The 20,453-nt window shown below is 38.2% G+C and overlaps 1 long non-coding RNA gene across 1 annotated transcript; it reads left to right on the top strand.

Moving 5' to 3' along the window:
* Positions 1-228: 228 nt before the first annotated feature.
* LOC128085544 (uncharacterized) lies at positions 229-18,514 on the top strand. Its single transcript, XR_008209006.1, has 5 exons — positions 229-3,831; positions 9,147-9,237; positions 14,043-14,978; positions 15,325-15,388; positions 16,731-18,514. It is a non-coding gene; the product is annotated as an uncharacterized LOC128085544 (long non-coding RNA).
* The last annotated feature ends 1,939 nt before the right edge of the window (positions 18,515-20,453 follow it).

The raw sequence follows: 20,453 nt of genomic DNA, 5'->3' as shown, positions 1-20,453 counted from the left end.
GTAATGACTGTTCTTCCCCAGTTTTTCTAGTCATGAGGCTGTAAGCAGTTTTGCAGTGTGTGTTCCTGTTCCTGCAGGCCAAAGATTTGTGGTGGGGAGTGCAAAGCAAGGAGCTTCTGCAGGAGAATCCTCAGCGATGTTTGCGTGGTTCAGGATGGTTCTCCAACTTCAGCAGTGAACTATGTTCAGTTGTGGATGCTACATCTTTATCAAGGTACATTCCCCCCCCCACCCCCCAAAGTATTTGTAAGTAAAATTCTTATTCTAGTTCCAGCATGTGTTTTGGTTAATGCTATATCCTTTTATTTGATCTTTACAAACACAATCTTGTATTTGTTCAGGATATGCTCCCTAAAACAGCATTTTTCTAGCCTGTGACCTTGACTATATTATCTCCTTCCATTACCAAGGAAATAAATACCTTCATGTTAAAGGTCTATAGCTTTACTCTGATTTGTTACCTTCTTTCCTCCATCAAATTTTGATTTATACTTCTGATCAACTTCTGTTTCAAATTAAGCATGTTGTTACCTTTTATATTTGTAGAACAGCTCCCTATAAACATCTTCACAACTTTAACCCCTCTAAACACTTCCATAAAAGTTTATAAGGCCCTGATGCTTCTGAATCTTAAGCTGAATTAGAAGCTCAGGCAATTTTCCTATTGCCTTTTGTCACCCACTCTTTCTGTATTGTTCTTTTTCTTAGGTACAAATTTCTCTTGAGTAGGAGCCAGTGTTTGGTTTTTGATTTGTACAGCACCTTTTGTAATCAGGTATTTACCTTTAGTTGGGCAGCCATGCAACCTGGATGTATTGGCAATTATTCACTTCTAAGGTGTCCTTTCTGTTCTCCCTAACCTTGTTGATGTTGGCTGATTCTTTTAGCTCCTCACTTACTTTTATTAGTAATAGCATAAAAGAGCTCTAGGTGTGTGAAGACTTTTTTTCATAGGAATAACTTGCAGGGAAAAATATTCATTCATACACGTGTTACCATGTTCAGTACATATAAACTAGAGTATCTCCAGTTATTTCTGTTGACTTATTTTATTAAATTCACTGAATATTTGACATAAATCTTCTAAATATGAATGCTGTCTTCCAAACACTTTGGATTTTAGTGTCTTATAACACTATCTTTCAATTCTACTTCTCCCATCAGTGATGCTCTTCCATTTCTTAAAATAACTGTGGATCTGATGTGAAATTCTTATCAGTTGTGCCACGCTGTTTTTGATGTTCACTCAGATATATGAAGGCTGCTCTGAAAATGATGATTCCTATGCCACCTTGCCTCAGTTTTAGGTAAAAATCCTGTTTTGTTTTGGAATTCACCTGCTAAGAAATGTGGTGAGAGAAGCTGTGTCAATGGCTCTATCATCTGGATGGTGTGCCTGAGGATTCATTGCATTATGAGTGTGGTGATCAGTCTGTGGTTGGAGGGAAGTCACTGGCCCATTCTGAGATGAGTTACTTAAAATATGATTAAGGGAGAGAAGTTTCCAAACTATGCACAGAAGACTTTTTTTACTGATCTCATCTTCCACCTGGATAAATTGCTTTGAGATGCATGTCCAATGTGCCCCTAGTGAGGAAATCCACTGAAATGTGTATCACTCTTTAACTGGGGTTTTAAGAAAACAACATTCCTGAGAGAAAGGAGACAAGAAGTGTCATGTAGCAACAGTAAGCAAAGAAAATTGCACACTATGACATGAATTAAATTTGCAAACGCAGAAGCCATGCCTCATGAAACGACAAGCTAAGATGGGGGATTAATAAGATTAATTATTAAAATATTTCTTTACTGTTTGGAGTTAATCTGGGATGAGAATGAGTCTGTTGTTGTCAAGCCTTGTTCAATTTTAATATGGAAATATCTCCTGGCACATATTCTGAACACCCTATAAATGGTGATATTGATCCGATCTTCAATTAATGAGAGACCCTTTGCAAAATTCTAATCTGGGTTTGAATAGTGAATAGCTGTAGCAGGGTGGATCTTTCATACATCAAGGTTTGAGATATAAGTCACCAGGATTATGGCTTTTTTCTTTATTATTTTAATGCGGGCTTGCTTTCCCTGGAGCAAAAGACCAAAAGGGTGAGGTATGATTAAAAACTGTGGAGAATATTACTGAAGTCTAGTCCTGCTCTCTGTTGACACATTTTTCAGGTATCTGCTGTGTTTTTCACAGTTGGCCAGAATGAGCAGTCTCCATCTTTAGTCTTTACGCAGTGCATTTCCCCTGTCAGTCCATGCAAAGCAACTTTTATAGTGGCCAACCTGTGCCTTTTTCTCCTTCATGCAGTTTGCTGCATCCAGTCCCACAATAAGGAATTGTGAGGTGCTTGCATTTGTTACTCATTGCTACCAAGACTAGACAGCAAACTGGATGGTCTTGCTACAGCCATATATTTAAATAAATACGAAATTCTATTTGTTTTCTTGAGACAATAACAAAAACTTAACCAGGAAGCATCCATCCTCTTTTCCTACAAATAATTATTATAGCAAGTTTTTCTTTTCTTTTATGCTTTTATTGCCATCAGGGCAATCTGTGTTAGGCATGAAGTAATATATAGTTTCACTGAAGGAGATGCTGATACTGAGCGGTTTTCTATAGAACGATTTGTGGCCTGAGTCTGAATCTTGCAGTTTTACTCTCTAACTGATTTCCCACCTGGCTCAGAGAGTTGTGTTTTTACAGGACTTCAAAGCCTAATTAAACTGGAGAAGAATTTCCACTCATCACAAGCTCCACTGGTTTATGAAATATCTGAGCTGAAAGACAACTAGACTGCTTCAACAAGGCAGACCCTGTGATTTGATGATAAAAGTGACAGAGCCGGTGGTAATGCAACTGTGTTAAACCTACTTCCAAGCCACGGGGACTTGTGCTTTCAGAACCATCTTTTGAGCTTGGAATCACCACAACATCTGCTGAAAAGAAACAAAGCCCAAAAGATGGGCTCTGGTCTGCTTAAGCCTACCCCCACTTAGTGCTCCTCAAGTTTCAGACAGCAATCATGCCTACCTACTTTCTGCTCTTGCTGTTTAATCCTTTAAGCTGTTAATTAGGTGCCTTCTTAGTGATCCTGAGAGCTCCTTGGGTATTTGTACTCCTAAATGTTTTCAAGGGTTCAATAGAACTCAGTGCACATACTCGAGAAGTGTGCAGCCTTGGCTTTTAGTAACTACTCAACTTAATAGGCTTTCAAGCTATTACTGTCTTCAAGAAACACATCTCCAAAACCCTTCCAGAGGCTGCTATCTGTGGGGGCATTTTGCACTGCTCTTCTTTAAACTGAAGCATTGTATGGTCCAGCAGGCAATAGACACAAACAAAACAGATCAGATAGAAAATGTGTTGCAGAAAGTAGTCTGCAAGTTTAACCCTGCCTAGTTCTGGATGTAGACTTTCTGGTTCTATTGCCAGTCTTCAAAAATGTGAACAAGAGCTTGAAAATGTGGTGTGCAGAAGCCAGTAAGGAAAAATCTAATGCTTTTAAGAACAACGTTGGGTTCTTAATTGGGTGTAATTGGGTGAATCTACCTTCTGTGCTTAAAAGTAGGGAAGACAGATGAATGAGCTTGAGCTGTACTTTCACGGTGAGAAGACATTAAATAACTGCTGAGGTTTGGGGTTGGAATTTTTTTTTTTATAATCTTTTTTTCTCGTGTAACCAAATAGCAATGTTCTCCTTTCTGCATAGGCTTACCACGTGTAGCAGTCTGAAGGGGATCTGTGGACTTTGTCTTGAGAAAATACCACTGTTTTGGAACTATTCCAGCTCCCAGATGCTGAGCATTTTGCTGTTGACCTCAGTGAGTGTAAGAGATGATCCTGTGAATGTGTACAATTCCCTGTATAGCTAACCACTGCAAGGACTTCTGAGGAACATTACCTTCTGGTAGTTCTTTCACTTTAGCAGCCTCTTAAAGAGCATTTTACATTGCAAGTTGCACACTAAATCAGTTGCTTTGATCTCACACAGGGTGCTGAATTAACATGATGCAACCCAGAGATGCAAAGGGATTTCTTTCATTAACAGTGCTGTGATGCTAGTGAGAACAGAAGATGTGTTTCCTAGACAACCACCATCATTCTGTAAGTGAAAGAAAGCAGGAGGGCTGGAAAGGGAGTTTGTGATGACTAGAGATCAATTTAGGAAAAGGTCTGAATAGCACCATTTAAGCTCTTTTTCAAAATGTAAAACATTACACTTTCTAAAACTCTTCATGGAGACTTGCTATAGGGTCTGAGAAACAGCTTTGGTGGTCTCAGAAATTAAAAAACTACTACAAAGAAATGCAAATATGAAATTCATTCCCAGACCCTCCTATTTTGGCCATATGTGCATGCCTTCAAAATAGGAAGTGATATAATGCTGAGATTTCTGGTGTTTAGCAAAAGAAAGGGTGTTGAACAGCAGTGCATGGCTGAACTATGCTCCTTTTTGAGAATAGATTCTGACATAACCTCTGCTAGGAAGATGATAGAAAGATTTTATTATCAGCTGTTACAACAGTGGTAGCTGGGGTGAAAAAGCCTTTTCTATGTAAGCAATTAGGTGGGAACTTGTCTACCTGCACAGACCCATGAAGAAGTGAATTCAGGAAGCTGAGTTTGCCTGCAGGAAGGAGGGAGGGGGCCGTCAGAAGTCTGAGATCAATATGAGCTTAAATGAAACATTTCAAACCACGCTGGCAGTGACTATCAAAGTGACATTTCCTGCTGCTGCATTGTAATATAAATTACTTTTCTATTTGTTTCCTTGACAAGACTTTTAAGAGAATTGAATATCCTGCATTGGTGATCCTACAGCAGAAGTTTTGTATTTAGGTCAAAATCTATTCGGACAAGGTTTAGATGGTTAAACACCCTCCCACTGGCTGGGGAGGAAAGGATGGACCTAGCTACTGGGGCTCCATACTTTTATTTGTTGTGTGCATGTCGTGTATGATAGTGGCATTCTGAGATGTGGAGCTTGGGAAGTTGAGTTTTATTTTGTGGCCAAGATAAGCCGCTGCTAAGATGCTACCACTGTAGTTCTTCCTCTTAGGCTGTGGCTAGCATCAGTGGTGTAAATCTCACACTGGTCTCTTCCTAGGCCAGTTTCTACATTGTGTTCACTCATGATGGAAGAACAGAACACCATTCTTGCTGTAGCATCTTCGTGTTTGTTCTTCACAGTGATCTTTGTGGAAGAAACACACCCCCTTTTTGCCTCTGAAGGCACGGAGGAGTTTCACTCACAGCAAACGTACTATCTCTGTATACTGCAACTTGATATAGAACATTTTGGAAGGAAAAGTTTTGCACAGGGGACAACTTGTGTTAATAAGGAAAGGCACGTTGGCACGAGGGGGAAAAAATCAAAAAGTAGATAAAGGAAACAGGAGTGAGATGATTATCCTAGGTTATTTTGTTGTGAAGTGCTGTGTAAAAGGTTAAGTTACATTTTAGTTACATGCTGAGTTTGCGTGAAAAAAGAAACAGCTTGTAGCCTGGGCCAAACAGTTTGCTTTTTGCATTCCATATTATTCCTCAATATTTGTCTGCTTTTACTGAAAGTTTAGAACCCTATAAGAATAAAGAGCATTTTTCCCTGAGAAAAACCCTGGAGCATCTTGGGGAGTATTGTTACCAAGTTTAATTTACTAGTGATGAACAATTTGGTACTCTTGTGTTACTTCATCAGTATTGTCACTAAATAGCAGTGATTATTTATTCAACACTAGGTGCTTCACATTTCTGAAAGTATCTTCCTGTGTTATGTGCTCAAAAGTGCAATGAAATAACTGAGGTAAATTGTAAGGGGCTCATCCTGTTTCTCTGGATCTCTCTTGTTCTCACTGATCCTCATATTTGCTTACCTTGACTGGACAGGAGATTTTGTGCAAATGGTGTGAATCTGCTTCAGCGCTCATAGCTTCTGTCCCTGGCAATGCTGCCTTTTGCTACTGCTGCTACTTCTTCTGAGTGGGGTTGTGACTAATTATTGCTGCCCTAAGAGAGGACTGTTTGGAGTCAAGGTTATTTATCATCTTTCAGAAAGAAACATGGAGGAAAAAGCAATGGGATGCTTAAGTGAAGACCAGGATACCTTATGCTAAGGATAACTGTCCCTCAAGTGCTTAATAGACACACTTGAAAATAGCAAATAAAACCTCAGAAAAAATTTGAGCTCAAGAAGTTATGTTCTTTCAGCAGCTGACAAAATACTTCGATCAGCTTTATCGTTCTGTCAATGAGAAACGACCTTCCTGCGCATTGGCTGCAAATCTGCAGTGCTGGAAAGGAATTCAGTTAAAGAGGGAAATGCAGACTTTAACAAATGAAGCTTCTAGTCTTACCGCTCATTTGTACTTTGCTGAAAACCACAAACCTCTCAATTTTTACCATGCACTCTGTGGCCACTCAGACATTTGTTTTGTTATTTTACCATATGAACTCTCACTTTCCTTGCCCTTCCTTCAGAGCGCTTGGACAGGAGTCTGCAGCTATGTCTGTTGAAGTTTCTGTTCCGACTTTGCTAAAGGAGGAAAGAAGCATGGATAGCATCCATGTGCTTCTGTTCTGGTCCAGGGGGGGCTTATTGAATGGGGATAAGGATCTTTCTCGTCTCCTTTTGTAGTGCTGACACCAATAGATGTGAAGATGGCAGCCATGCAGGTTGGAGTGATGGCAGCTCAGAAATATGTGATTCAGTAGGAAGGATTCTTGGCAATCAGCTTAGATGATGTGATGAAATGTGTATTGACTAGGAGCAGGGAGTGCAGTGCAGATTAGATGTACCCTTAGGGTGTGAATGATATTTCCTAAATCCCTTTGAATGGCACTTATATGTATACTCTCAGTTATCATTGCTGCTCGTCATCCTCCAGAAATGTCTTCAAAGTTCTCTGTGCAAACCAAAGCAAAACTTCCCAAGCTTTGTTTTCAGACAGCTGCTATCTGGAGGGTACTAAGCTCCACAAACTCAAATTTTTAGAGAAGATAATAAAAAGCTCACATGAAATACAGTATCTAATATTCTTTACTTTCCTGTGTGCCTGTGGAATCAATAAACACATAACAAATAATTCAGAAACAAAGAATTCTAGTCTAAATGTAAGTAGCTAGCATTTTGGATTTGTTTTAAAAGGGAATAAATGCAGCAAGCTGCAGACATTGTTATGCATTATAATTAATAGAACATCTAATGAGTTCTAACTAATAACCAGGAAAGTTGTTTAGTAAAATAGCTTTTTTATGAGCAATATGCTCATAAAATCATAAAAGTTGTTTATTTTGCAAAGGAGGAAGAGAAGAGAGATGGTTGTAAATATTTCTTAAAAGCTGAGTTTCATTCACAAATACTGTTCACCTTTTCAAATCAAAGAAAAAGGCTTTTTCAGGATTATTTGAAAAATACAGCTTTCTTAACAGGCTTCATATGAGTTAGTAAAGTCCAGTACATCTCAGGGACTATAATCGTTGAATTTCTTTAGGCAACAGTATCTCATGTTATTTGTGGCACATGTTTTGATATATATATCATAATTTGGTAAATTATATTAATATTTTCCTAGGTAATATATCAGGAAGCACAGCTTCTCCATTATTTGTATTTATTTCTCTATTACTTATGCTGAAAAACCTTCTTTTACATCAGCGTATCACAGATTTGTTCATATTAGATGGGACCATAGGAGGACTCCAGCCCATTCTTTTGAACATCCATGGTCTCACCTGACTGTGTGCAGAGGACTTGCCTGGTGCATCTCTGTCCCTTTTCTCTTCTCCACCATGTCTGTGTTATGGCAACCTCATAATCCTCCTGGTCATTTTGTTAAATTTCCATGTTAACAAATCTATAAATTTATCTGCTGCTTTTCACTTTCTTGTAATACAGAACAGCACCTTTATGTAGAGCGTTTCATCTTTGTTAATACAGTCATTAATTAATTAGTTGAGCTGGCATATTCCTCTGTTAAATTGCCAGACTACTAAAATGTATTCTTACAACTCCCTTAAGGTATTTTATGTACCGGTGAGGTCTTTTGTTAATCTCCTTTCCATAGTGTGTTTAACCTTCTTTCACTTATCACTTAGGGTCATTGAGGCTAATCTCAGCTGTCCTCTTTTGAACCTTGTGGTGTCCACCTCATTTTTTTCTTCTCTAACTGGAACCTTGTAGTTGGCCCAGATTCTCAGCTAACTAAAACTAAAAATTAGGAGTAACTGAATAAGAGTTAATTCCACCAGAAGCCAGAATGCAGTCATTCTCAGAAATTCACATGTGACTTTCCTATCCCTGTTAAGATACAGCAAGCAGCAACTGTTATGTTGCTTTTTATACATTTTTATTTTTTTTTTAAGATTTGTCACAGTGTGCTGCTTAGGCATTAACCAGAAAACAGTTCCTAGTGGACACAGTGTGTCCGTGTTTCTTAAAAATTCAGAAAGAATAGAAAAAAAGATTCAAAAAATAGTCTGGAGTCTCAAAAACATTGTAGTAATGAGAAAATAAGAAGTTCAACCTATTTCAATAGAACGTAGCTTAGGCTAAACTCTAAGGGAAGGACTGTGAATGGTTTATTAAGAAGTGCTATGAAATCTAATGAATGGGCAACAAAAAACTTAGTTTGTAAAGTAAATGCAGACCAAGTAGGAATATACTTAAGATTCACTGAAAGTAATTAACTATTGGAACAATTAACCTATGAATATAATGAATTTGTTGTAGTATTTAAATTGAGACCACATATTTTTCCTAGATATACAGGCTTGTCCAGCCAGAAATTACTAGGTAAGATTCTTTGGTATGTGTGAAGTCTCAATAATTCATCACAGCCTCTTTCAGCCTTGCAATTTAAGACCTTAAATGCCATATGCTCACAGCTTTCCTATTCCCTTTTTTTAATGTGGGGAAGGGGAGTTCCATAATGGGTTTTGTGGCAGTATGGATGTATTTTGCACTGACGCGTTCTTGATTAAACACAAAGCTTCACCTTTCTCAGAATTCTTGCTCCCACACACTCCCAAGTGTTTTCCTGGGAACACTACAAAAGCACCTTGTCTTTACTCCCTTGTCAGCCTGTAACGTTAGATCTCTCTTAATTTGCTGTTCTTTACTCTTTCTCTTCCACCGTAGCACTGCATTGGCTGAATGTTGATCATTGTGGTGGATCCCTTATTCGTGTTTAACTTACTGCTGGCTACTCTGTCAGAACTGTTTCCTGCAGGTCTGTAACTATATGCACAGATTCTCTCCCTGTAAAATCCTTTTGGTTACTGCTGCTGCTTCAGTGAAGCAGCACGAGATGTTAGGCAAGCTCTTTGCTGTTAAATGCATGCTGGCTGCTCACAATTTAGATATACTTTGCTAAATGTTCCATGCCTACTATTTTCTGCTGTTCTCATTATTCAAATCATGCTTGTAGAACCTTGTTGTATTTTTTTCTTTTCCTGGATATTCATGACAAAAGTAATACAGGATTCCTCCCACTTTGTGCATAGCTATTTTCTCAGTCCCAAAGAATCTATTGTTGCTATTAAAGCTCAACAGTAGCACTTGACTGATTTCTGACTGATCAGAGACTTCAATTATCAGATATTTTCCTCTCTTCCTGCCTTGATTTTTGTGCAGTCCCTCTTTGCTATCTTTATGAACAACACAGTGAAGGATACGTCTGATAGGATGCTTTATACATGCTGTGACAATTTGATTCAATTTTCACCTATATTACCTGTTTCTCCAGGTTATTATTTATATATAAACATGCTTCTCTTTATCTGCTTCTTGCTCCTAGCCAGTAACACGTTCCATGTCCCAGGAATTTGGCCCAAACCTTTATTGCCAGCACCACCTCATTTCTCATGGTTTTGAATGCCAATAGGCATCTTGGGTAAACATTGAGCTCACCTGTTCCTGTGCTCTGTGCTACACCCTTCTCATTTCAACTGGAAGCTACAGAACAGAAAGCTACCAATATCTTTGCTATAAAAAGCATTTTAGTGCTACTCGTAAAAACAAATAAACACCTTCCCTGCCTCAGATTATGTGCTCTTGCCATGACAAAAAAGATTGCTTTTCTTGTGTGAGTGTTGCACATATAATATCTCTTCAAGGATATGATCTCATAGCCTCTTGCTAATGCATTGATGACCCATTTTTATTTTGTATCATGCTGTTCAAAGACAAAAGAAGGTGAGACCATCTGAGAGAGTCTTAGTGATTAATTGCTCTGTGCTACCTGTCCCAGAATGCAGATTGAAATTGGAGCGCTCTGGCTCCCAGAGCTAAATTCACAGAAAGCAGCTGTTTTTCCAGTGTTGTTTTTTTTTTTTTTCTAATAAGAAGCAGAAACTCACACCTGCTACTTAATATGTGAATGGTATTTAAAATATTGGGTTGTTTCAATCAGATCTGAGTGACAACAGCTTCAGTCATTTAAACCCATTTGTAGCCTCTTCCCATTGTCTATCACAGACACCAAGAAGCACTTCTAAAAAGTGTGTGTTCCTGTGCATTATGTTCATGTTTTCATTTAAAGCCACTAGTGGTTGCTCATTTCCATTCTTTAGAAGTAAGAAATCATCTCTGATAAACTGTTCATTTGGCACATTAATAACAATGGAGAATCAGGCTGGCTACGGTACTTATACCATCAGTGTGGTGCTTGAGCAACTCGCCTTTATGTGTGAATTTGTTTTTTGAATACTTATTGAGTGAGAGAAGTAGAGTTCCCATTACATAAATAGGAAATAGAAACAAACAGGCAAGCAAATGTTTATCTATTCGCATAAGAAGGAACATCAAAATCAGCAAGCGTCCTTGCAGGAGTGAAGTTAAGCATTCAAAAAAGCATTTGAGGAAATCAGAGTAGAATGACTATGCTCCAGCCCAGGAGTGTAAAAATACTTTGTACAGATGGAAAAGGGGTTTCCAGAGCCACATGCCAGCAATTAGGCTCTGCGGCCGGATGGAGAAACATCTCACTTGAGACAGTGCTGAGAAGAAGTGGCAGCAGGAGGGATAGCCACAGCTAGGGATAATCAGCTGGACCCTCCAAAACCATTAAAAACACGTTTAGTGGTTGGGCTGGAAAGTCCTGTGGAGTGATTTTGTCTGCTCTAAAAAGTGACTGTTTATGTGTTTGTTTTCTGGGGAGGGCTGTTAATGCAGGGATCCTGCTGGTGCTGGCAGACATAGCCCAAGACAATAAAGATTTCTAAGTTGCACAAGGAATTTTTCTTTTTGCTTTGATTCTTATTCCCTTTAAAATCCTGAAAGTGTGCAACTTGTCAAGCTTTACTGGTGTCACAAACTCAGCAGAGTTGGGTATCTGTAGCAGATTTTTTCAAGGTGTTGTATCTAATAAGTGAACTGTGCTTTCTCTCAGAGCCTATGACTTTATCCTGATCTTGAGCCTGGGGAAAACATCCAGCTAGAGTCTTATTTCTATATGGCAATCAAAAACCTGGTGCTTGGTCACAAGGCCTCACTTCCTTCCAAAGATGCCGTGTGGGGAAGCAGTACCTAGCTGAGCAGGGCTCCCTCTGACCTTCCCTCCAACTCCTGCCTGGAGGTGGCTGGCATCCCACAACTGCCCCAGTTCCACACCTAGAGGATATGAAAGAGGAGAACCTTGATTAGTGAACATGGTGAGGCATTTCAAGAATCCACACAAGCATGTAAAGCCTATTCTGGTTTGTTTCAGAGTGGATGGCATATACAGACAAGTGTTAGGTTGTTTGTAATTATCAACATCTTTGGTGCTTATCTGCTGGCATGGGCCATGAGGAGCAGCCCAGTGACTGCCTGTATCTATTTCCCAGCTGTCACATGTGTACTCAGTCATCTCTGCTGGCTATCACCTGTCAGACAGCAAATCCATTTTCTAAGAAACACAAAGGTTTTATTATTATCTGAGAATGGTAAGAGATTTCTTAATCATTCTGTACATCTGATGTGACATCCTACATTTCAGGGTGACATACAAAAGCCATCCTAAGGGGAATCTCCAGCACTGCTTTCTGCCACAGTACGGCCCTGTTATCAGGGTGTATGACCAAGGGTAGAGCAGAGCTCTGTATTTCTGGGTTATCATAAATGATCCACTGTGTCCTGCAATCTACTGACAAGCAATCTGGGACAACAAGGCACATAACATCATCTTGATATTTTGAGAAATGGGGACGTAAGAATTAGAACGTTCTTGTTGGCTGCTTCAATGCTTTCTTCATGACAAAAAGTAATAATTTTGCTGTCAGTAGGGAAAAAATCCTAACCTTTTCAACTATGATTTTGTCAAAGAAAAAGAAAAGGAGATTTACTGAATATTTAACAGAAATGCAGCTATTCCTAAAAAGAAATTGGCAAAATGATATTCTGAGCCTTCTAACAATAAAACCATTTGATAATGTTTCCCTTTTCAGTGTGGTTTACTGCATAGTCAGTGTTGATGAAGCTTAGATAAGATTTGAAATTATATGGAATGATAACAGGAATGTAATGCCTATTTTAAAGATAACAGATACTGCATCTTTCTAACACAAGTTTAATTGTAGAATTTGAATAGTTTTGTGCACCTTGACAAATTTGTAGAACTATATACATAAATACAATTATGTGATTTAATAAATGATTTGATGTTATATGCTTCAGATTTTGTACCATATGAACAAGGAATATTCTATGGGATGTATTTTGATTCTACAGTTATTTGATTTAGGATACTTCTCGGTTACTAATTTTTATCAAATGTAAAACCTGATAAGCAATGTATAAACAAAACATTCCATACTGACCTTAGTTGGCTGTAAAGCATCCCATCCATCATTTAAAAATATATGGAATATTGGATTCAATAAAAACAATTCTGCTTTGCTTTAGACAAATGGAGTGAAAAGCTATCTCTTGGCTCAGGAAAGATTGTGGAAAAAATCAGGGTTACAAATGGGGTAAAAATTCAAATGGTATTTAAGTTCTTGACAATCTTTTTGTGTTGTCCGTTAAATTGGCTAAGATAAATTGTGGAAAACTTTACTTACCAGAACATTGTATTTGATTTGGATGAGTACAGTATGTAACAAAAGAAAAATCCACCTGGAAATCCAATCATCTCTCTCATCAGATGCTTATAACATTATAGCATGTTTTTTAATGGTAATTGCAAATTTTCTGATTTTAGAGAGGCCTTGGGAAGAGTACAAATGAGAAAATTCAGTGGCTTTCATAGAACATTTCATGGTTGATTTAGAAAGATTTTCTTGGACACAAGTTATAGCAGAGAAATGGTACAGAATTTGAATAGGTAAAAGACAATGAGGGCAGCATGACATTAATTGCTCTGAGTTTGTCACAGTGGGCTCAACGTAATGTCTTTATAGACTATGAATGTCTTGGAGTTTGCAAGCTGAGCAGGCAGACCCTCTATCAGTAAGTGCATTCCTGTCATTATCTTGTTCTCCTGCTCCACAGGTGTGCATCATACTTGGCAGAAAATTTGAAAAGACATGAATCTTAAAATAACACAGGAAAGCAAAGATGCAAGTGGTGAGGAGGGAAATGTTAGAAAAGGACCTGGAAAAGAATTTTTACTTCTGCTTTCTCTTGTCAGGTCTCTTCTATTTTGTCATCTATTGTGGCAATCTCTAGGGATGGAAATATCTGTCACATGCTGCATCAGAACTTCTTTTCACTGTCTACAGTTAAGTCATCTGAATATTTGATGGACAAAGCTAGAAGTCTTTTTTCCTTCTAGCGAACTCACATTTACTTTTTAGTTTCCACATGCGTATGCACACACATGTAGAGGATATACCTTTGTTCAAGAGACTAGAAACTGGAGCAGCAGATTAGCAGAAATAAATGAGGCATTTTGTAGAAAGCAGGGCAGAAGTGTACTGCTACAGGGAGTCTGTACTGCCAGTTGCCTTCTGGAGCTCTGAAAGCGCGAGCAGCAGAAGAGATAGGAGAGTATTTTTTAGTGGATTTCACACCAATTATATGCTTTCTCAACCTTTATCTCTTTGGAAACTCCAGGGCCTCCAGCAATGAAAGCTATGGTGCCATCCAGCTGAATCTTGTGCCTCTCCTGGACTAAGATGCGTGAGCCAAGTTGGCTTCAGATATCCTTTCTTCATTACCTCCTTACAGATTTCAGCTGAGGAATATAAGGATATGCAAGTCAGTTAAACTCCTTAGGATCAGTCTGGAAAGTAACGATGGGACTTCTTTTTTTCTTCAATTTCTAAATCAACTTAATTTTCTATCTCCTTGGAGTAGATTAAAGCACATTTTTAAGCAATTCCCAAATACCTGCAATAGATAACAATGCAAAGATGAGTGAAAAAGCATAAGAAATGAAGAAAATATTCAAAGTCTAAAAATAAAAGAATATACATATTGTCCAGGTTAGCTAAGTGATCAAGCAAAGTCACATACTTTCAGAGAATGCTTTTTTGCGAACCAATCTGAAGAAACAGACTCTAGAGAGACCTGATGTTTGTATTTGACTCTGTAAATGATGCTTCTCAAGAGATCTCATTCTATCCCCTGTGACCTACTCATGTTGAGACGGATGCACTCCTCAAGGAAGCCATCTTATAAATACATACTTTTTATCACTCCCAGATCCTTTCAGGTTCTTCTGTGCTGTTTCTGCTAAAAGAGGATGTTGCTTTTTAAATGCCCTTCAGTCTCCGACTTCTCAGTCTTCATTTTCAGTATACGCTTCCTTCTCTGAATTTCTAGTTCAAGACTGTGTATTGTTTGTATAATTCTCTGGAGCAGGTAACTCAGATACTGCTCAGTTTTACCTTTAAATAGGAAGACAAGTTTTTCTCATACTTCCATCCTAATTTTCTCCTGTCATGAATGAACTGCAGACAATTTTGTCTTCCACAGTCAACCACAGAGAAACAAGAACTGATGCTTACCAGAAAGACTGCCATAAAGGAAAGCCAGGAAAATATCGAAGTCAGTGTTTTTAAATTCTTCTTTTTAGTTTTGTAATGGAAAACTGAATCCCTAATTTGCATTCAGTTTTGGGCAATTTGTTGTAATGTTCAAAGAGTGGAGAGCTGTTAAAAGGATACTGCGTACAAAGGATACTTCTATTATGAATGTTTACTTTGGTACCTACTTGTAAGTACATTATACTGTAAATACAATGTAATTTGAATGTAATTAAGATAGGGATTATTAGGGGAGGGGAAAGGAAAAGAGGGAGATCTTACTTAATTGGGCATCTGAAATAAGGACAATGGCAGTCAGTTGTTAAATTATTTGGAAAATGCTAAATCAAAATCACTTTATGTTATAGGAAACTGCAATTGTGGAAGTGCTGACAGTGTGATACTTAGAGCAGAGCAGACAGTTTCTCCCTGGTGAGTTTTCTCACTCCTCTAATTTGCAGAACTTCTCTGAAACAGAGCATTATTCAGTCTCTGATTATCCATGAATATTCAAAATTTACCCTATTATTTGAATACATTTGGCCAGATAAATTGTATGCAATTCTTACTTCTTGATTGGAGAAAAACAGATGAAATCTTTGTTCAAATATTTGCATTGATGCATTTTCCCTTGTTTTGAAACTACATACATACATTTGACTTTTAAATGATTTTTTACGAACATTGATTTACCAAAAGTTATTGCTCAGATCTTTCCACAAAGCATACTTAATTGATGTGAATGTAACCAGGCTGTCCTGATTTGAAATTAGGAATATCTGTGACAAATGAGTTTGAACTTTACATCCAAATTTCATGTAATATATTGTTTTATTGGCTGTGAACCATTCACCTGCAAAAGCTGCTCAGAAACATTGTTGTGCTGTCTCAGCTTGTGGCTGCTTACTGGTAATGCCATGAGTCTTATTAAATATTTAGGAAACTCTTACTGAAGTACTGTTCTTCAGCTGTAATTGTGACATAGCTGGGTACTCAAATAGAAATTGTATTCCCTTAAAGGGAAATAACTAAGTGTTGGAGTTTAGAGTATCTTACTTGCTTTAAGCTTACAGTTCATAAAATCAAGCCATAAGGTAGTTTACGCATACCAAGGTGAAAGGAAAAACAGAAGTAATAACATCAGATACCCATGGGGAAGCTGGTAGAGTATTTCTGCCTGCTTTGGGACCCCCAGCACAAGATAAGAAAACACACAAGAAACAGAGCTCAGCCCCATGTGCCTACATGATGTGTGCCTAAGGCTGGCTTTGCAGAGGTGGAGGCTGGTCTCCATCAGATATTACAGGTATGTGGTGAGAGTTAGCAGCTCTTAGTTATGTTATCTGATCTAAGTTTAGTACAAGACCACCCCCCTCATCTGTTTGTTCTAGACACTGCATATTTCCTCCAAGGAGCCTATGTACATGATCAGTGCTTCCATCTTTATCCCTCACACTTTTTTCTTTTTTTTTTTAATTAACTGTGGTGGATTCATAGCTGATTTTTATTTCAGTAGCAGTTTGGGGGATTTTTTTTCTTTCTTATTAACACCACATCAGATCTCATGCCAGGAGAGGAAAGACCCAATGACAGGGGTGGCCTATTTGCTGTACCTGAGTTAGATGCAAAGCTGTGTTTTCAGCTTGGATGAGCTTGATAGCAAGAAATATGTGGGTTCAGAGGTGAAGCTGCACTGGACATTGCCTGTCTTTTCAATGGTCATGCTTGGATTAATTTATACCTGTCCCATCCGAATTTTCTATTCTCTCTTCAGGAAGCTGTTTTCCTACCCCCCATGATCATTTCCTTCAGCAGGTGAGGAGCTCGTATAGGTCTTCTGCTCTCCCCTTGGATCTCTTTGAGAGCTGTTGTAGCTCTCTGCTTCTTGACCTCAGCTGATCCTCTTCAAAGTGTTTCTCCAAGATGTAGTTTGTCAACAGACAGAGAAATCAAAGAAGCAAGGGTTTGCCTTGTTTCTCATCCAGGTAAGCAAGCTCTCTTCTGATTTAGCTGAGCATGCATTGCAGTGCGCATCTGACTGCCAATGCATTTGTGAGTTCTGAATAAAGCGAGTCCCATTTTCCATATTGCATCAGCAAATGATAAAGCACCCAAATGCTATGCAGACAGGGTGACCTCAGAGCATTAGTAATTTAGATGAAGAGTTGACAGCAGAGGACAACTTTTAAAACATATGCATTTTTAGGTACTGTTTGTTGCTCTGTGTGACACGTGGGAATGTGCAGATCAACCCTTATTGCCTTGGTCCCCTACAACCCAGATCTCGTAGTCTTCCCTCCACTCCAGGGAGGCCATCTGTGGAGACGTCCTCTCAACTGTCCTACAACCATTCAAGCATGAGACTGGGACACGCCAAAGTTCAACTGAGCTCCAGGAATTGCTGAGGTAAAAAAGAAGCATACAACCACCAGTGAAATCCAAAGAGCCAAAGAGAATAACTAGGCTTTTATGCATAAATGCTGGATAGAACCAAGCTCTCTCACATGGGTAAGATTGATGGTTGGGCTCAATGTTCTTGAAGTTCTTTTCCAACCCAGATGATTCTAGGGCTTATGCAATTTGTGATGAGCCAAGCAAAGGCCTTTCTCTCAGTCAACACTGTGTAAAATGGTTTCACTCATGGCTTGAGACCATTTTCTTCCTGAGCTGGGACTTCTTAGGTGACTTAGGTGACCAAGCACTACTAAAGGGATGGAAAGCAGCCTGCTCCATGCCTTGACTGTTATACTATAGCAAATATTACATATAACTGACTGATTTTTGTGAGAGCAATGAAAAGTGCATGAGTTTGCAAAAGGTTTATCTATGTTTTATAGCAGAAAAAAAAATGAGAGTAAAACTACACTGTTTTACTCTTTCATGCTTCCTTTCTGCTTTTAGATCTTGTTGCCTGTGAAGTAAAGCAGGAGGTTCTTTAGTTTCTGCAAATGTCTCAGGGAAAATGTAGCAGTACAGTTATGTATTTACAAAATGGCATTAAGCACACTATAAATTCTATCAATCAAACTGAATATTGCCAAATGGGATATTATGTTTGTTAATGAAGCATGTTTCCCATTCACACTCCCTAATCGAGCAGGAAACAGAGGCTACAGCACCTTTTCTGTAATTCCCTGCAGCCATAGTCTTGTTTCCCAGAACTAACTGCTCTGTGGGCATTCCATCTCTGAATCTCTCCATCTTATTTCCAGTACAATAGGATTTTCAGCAGTGATAATTATGCTTTGAAAATGCTAAGTGACAAGCTCATAGCTGGTATAAAGTGATTCAAATGAACCTATGCTAGTTTCATGTCATAGCCACTGTGTGCATGTAGTAGAAAAGCAAAAACTTTAATCCCTGTGAACGTTTCTTTTTAATTAGAAACTTTACTAGGGAAAAGGCATGACTTCTTTTATTTCTTTTCTATTTTTTTTTATCCTCAAGAAAAAAGATGTTGGACAAGGATGATTCTTTGTAATCAGAAAGTCCAGTTTGACCTTACTAAATGTAGGAATATTTTGGGAGTGGATAGTCTTGCAGATCTCAGTAGTTGGAAGCAAAATAATGTGAAAGCATGTGAATTGTGTACCAGGTAAGAGAAAAACAATTTCTGATTTGTAAAAAATCATGGGAGTTTTTGCTAAAAAAAAAAAAAAAAAGGACAGTAAAAACCTAAGAATTGACTGCACCATTAACACAAAGGATTTATGTTATGTAAATCTATTTCCATGCCAGGCTTTAAATGCTATACTGCTCTAAACTAGCTGAAACTAAACTTAGTCCTCTAAATTAGGTGAAGATTGGTTTGTCCTCAGACAGCCTTGTGACAGAAGGAATGCATTTCCAATCATTATGGTAATCTGCTACATAAATTGAAAATTAAATTTCACGCCTTTCTCTATCCCTGAAACAAATACAGCAATCATTTACCTTGTCATTGACATTCTAGCAGTTACAATTTGATTTAAAACTGAATTAGCAATATTTAGGGTTTTTTTTACATTAAAAATAAGAAAATAAAACTGAAAATAGAAATCACCATAATGAAAAGACTTCATTATTTTATTTTTTTATGGAGGAAAGGTGCTGTGCATCACATGAAGTGAAATACATTTCCATCACTTTTAACTAAGGAAAAGCTTCATTTTCCACTCATAAATAGTATTTTTGCCTGTCTTCTTAGGAAAATACACACTGAAAAGAAAATCTGAATTGCTTATTATAGTTTTATTGTATGCATTTGAAAATATGAAGGCTACTTGGAAAGTAATGCCTGTTATTTCACTATGTTGTCTCATGACATCAGAGGCAGATGTTGGTATTTTGGTAGTAGAGGCTGAACCTCCCTGACAATATTGCATTACATTTTGTTGCTGTCAGACCAATGGCAACAGGGGAACATTCTGACACAAAGGAATCTGACATGGAAGTGTGGTGTATCATTCAATTTCTTTGTGTGGAAAAAATGGCAACCACTGACATTCACTGATACTTGCTAAGCTTTTATGGAGACCAAACAGTGGATATAAGCATAGTGAGACAATGGGTGGTGGGTTTCAGCAGTGGTGACAGCAATGTCAATGACAAGTTATGTTTTGGATGGCTATGAACAACAGTCACACCATGGAATGAAGAGTTTCTCGATTAACTCATCTGTGCAAATCAGCAGATTACAACTAGGGAACCATGTACATAGCTGAATATTATCTTCAGTGCATTGGAAACAATGATGACAACATCATTGCCACTATCTCAAAGTTTGTGTCAGGTGGGTCCCATGAGTGCTCAAATAGGAACAGAAAAAACACTATATACAGGTTTGTCAGGACCTCTTGAACTAATATGAGGCTGAAGATGATTGTTTCCTGGATCACATCCTGGATCACTACCACGAGCTGGAGTTATATTGGCAGTCCATAGAGTAACACGTGAATTGCTCATCAAAAAAGTCCCTCTGGGTGCCCAGCCAGTGCTGATAGTAAATTAGAAGAGGAATTCAGCACAACAGGAGAAATTTGAGTTGTCTTTTTCTGTGCTACTTCACATGGTTTTGGAACAGTAAAGCCCTTCACTACTTCTGGACTTCTTTTCGGTTGCATAGAGCTGCCATTCAGACTGCATGAGTGAAAAGAATGTTAAAACATACCAGGCCACATTGGAAGAGTATTCACCCAGGAAATATCCAAGTTTATCCCCAAATAACCCGAACATCCAAGAGTATCCATATTTGCATCCTTTATCACTAAGAAAATTGTGAGAAAGGACCAAACAGTAGCTTTTTGTTGTTGTTGTAGTATTTTTTTTATATTATTTTTTTAATAAAGTTGTTATGGCAGAAATCTGTCATTGGCACTGTGAGTTTAGTGTCCAGATGTCAGTTTGTTTATTTTTTTGTTCTTCTGTAACTCCTATACTTTACTTTGCTGTACTGTAGAATGAGAGCTATAGCAGTTCCCATTGTAATCTTAGTTTTAATATCATCTACACTGTGTCC

This window comes from Tympanuchus pallidicinctus, unplaced genomic scaffold (assembly GCF_026119805.1).
Source record: "Tympanuchus pallidicinctus isolate F22 unplaced genomic scaffold, pur_lepc_1.0 scaffold3, whole genome shotgun sequence".
NCBI lineage: Eukaryota > Metazoa > Chordata > Aves > Galliformes > Phasianidae > Tympanuchus > Tympanuchus pallidicinctus.
This window is presented reverse-complemented; position numbering and strand designations above follow the sequence as displayed.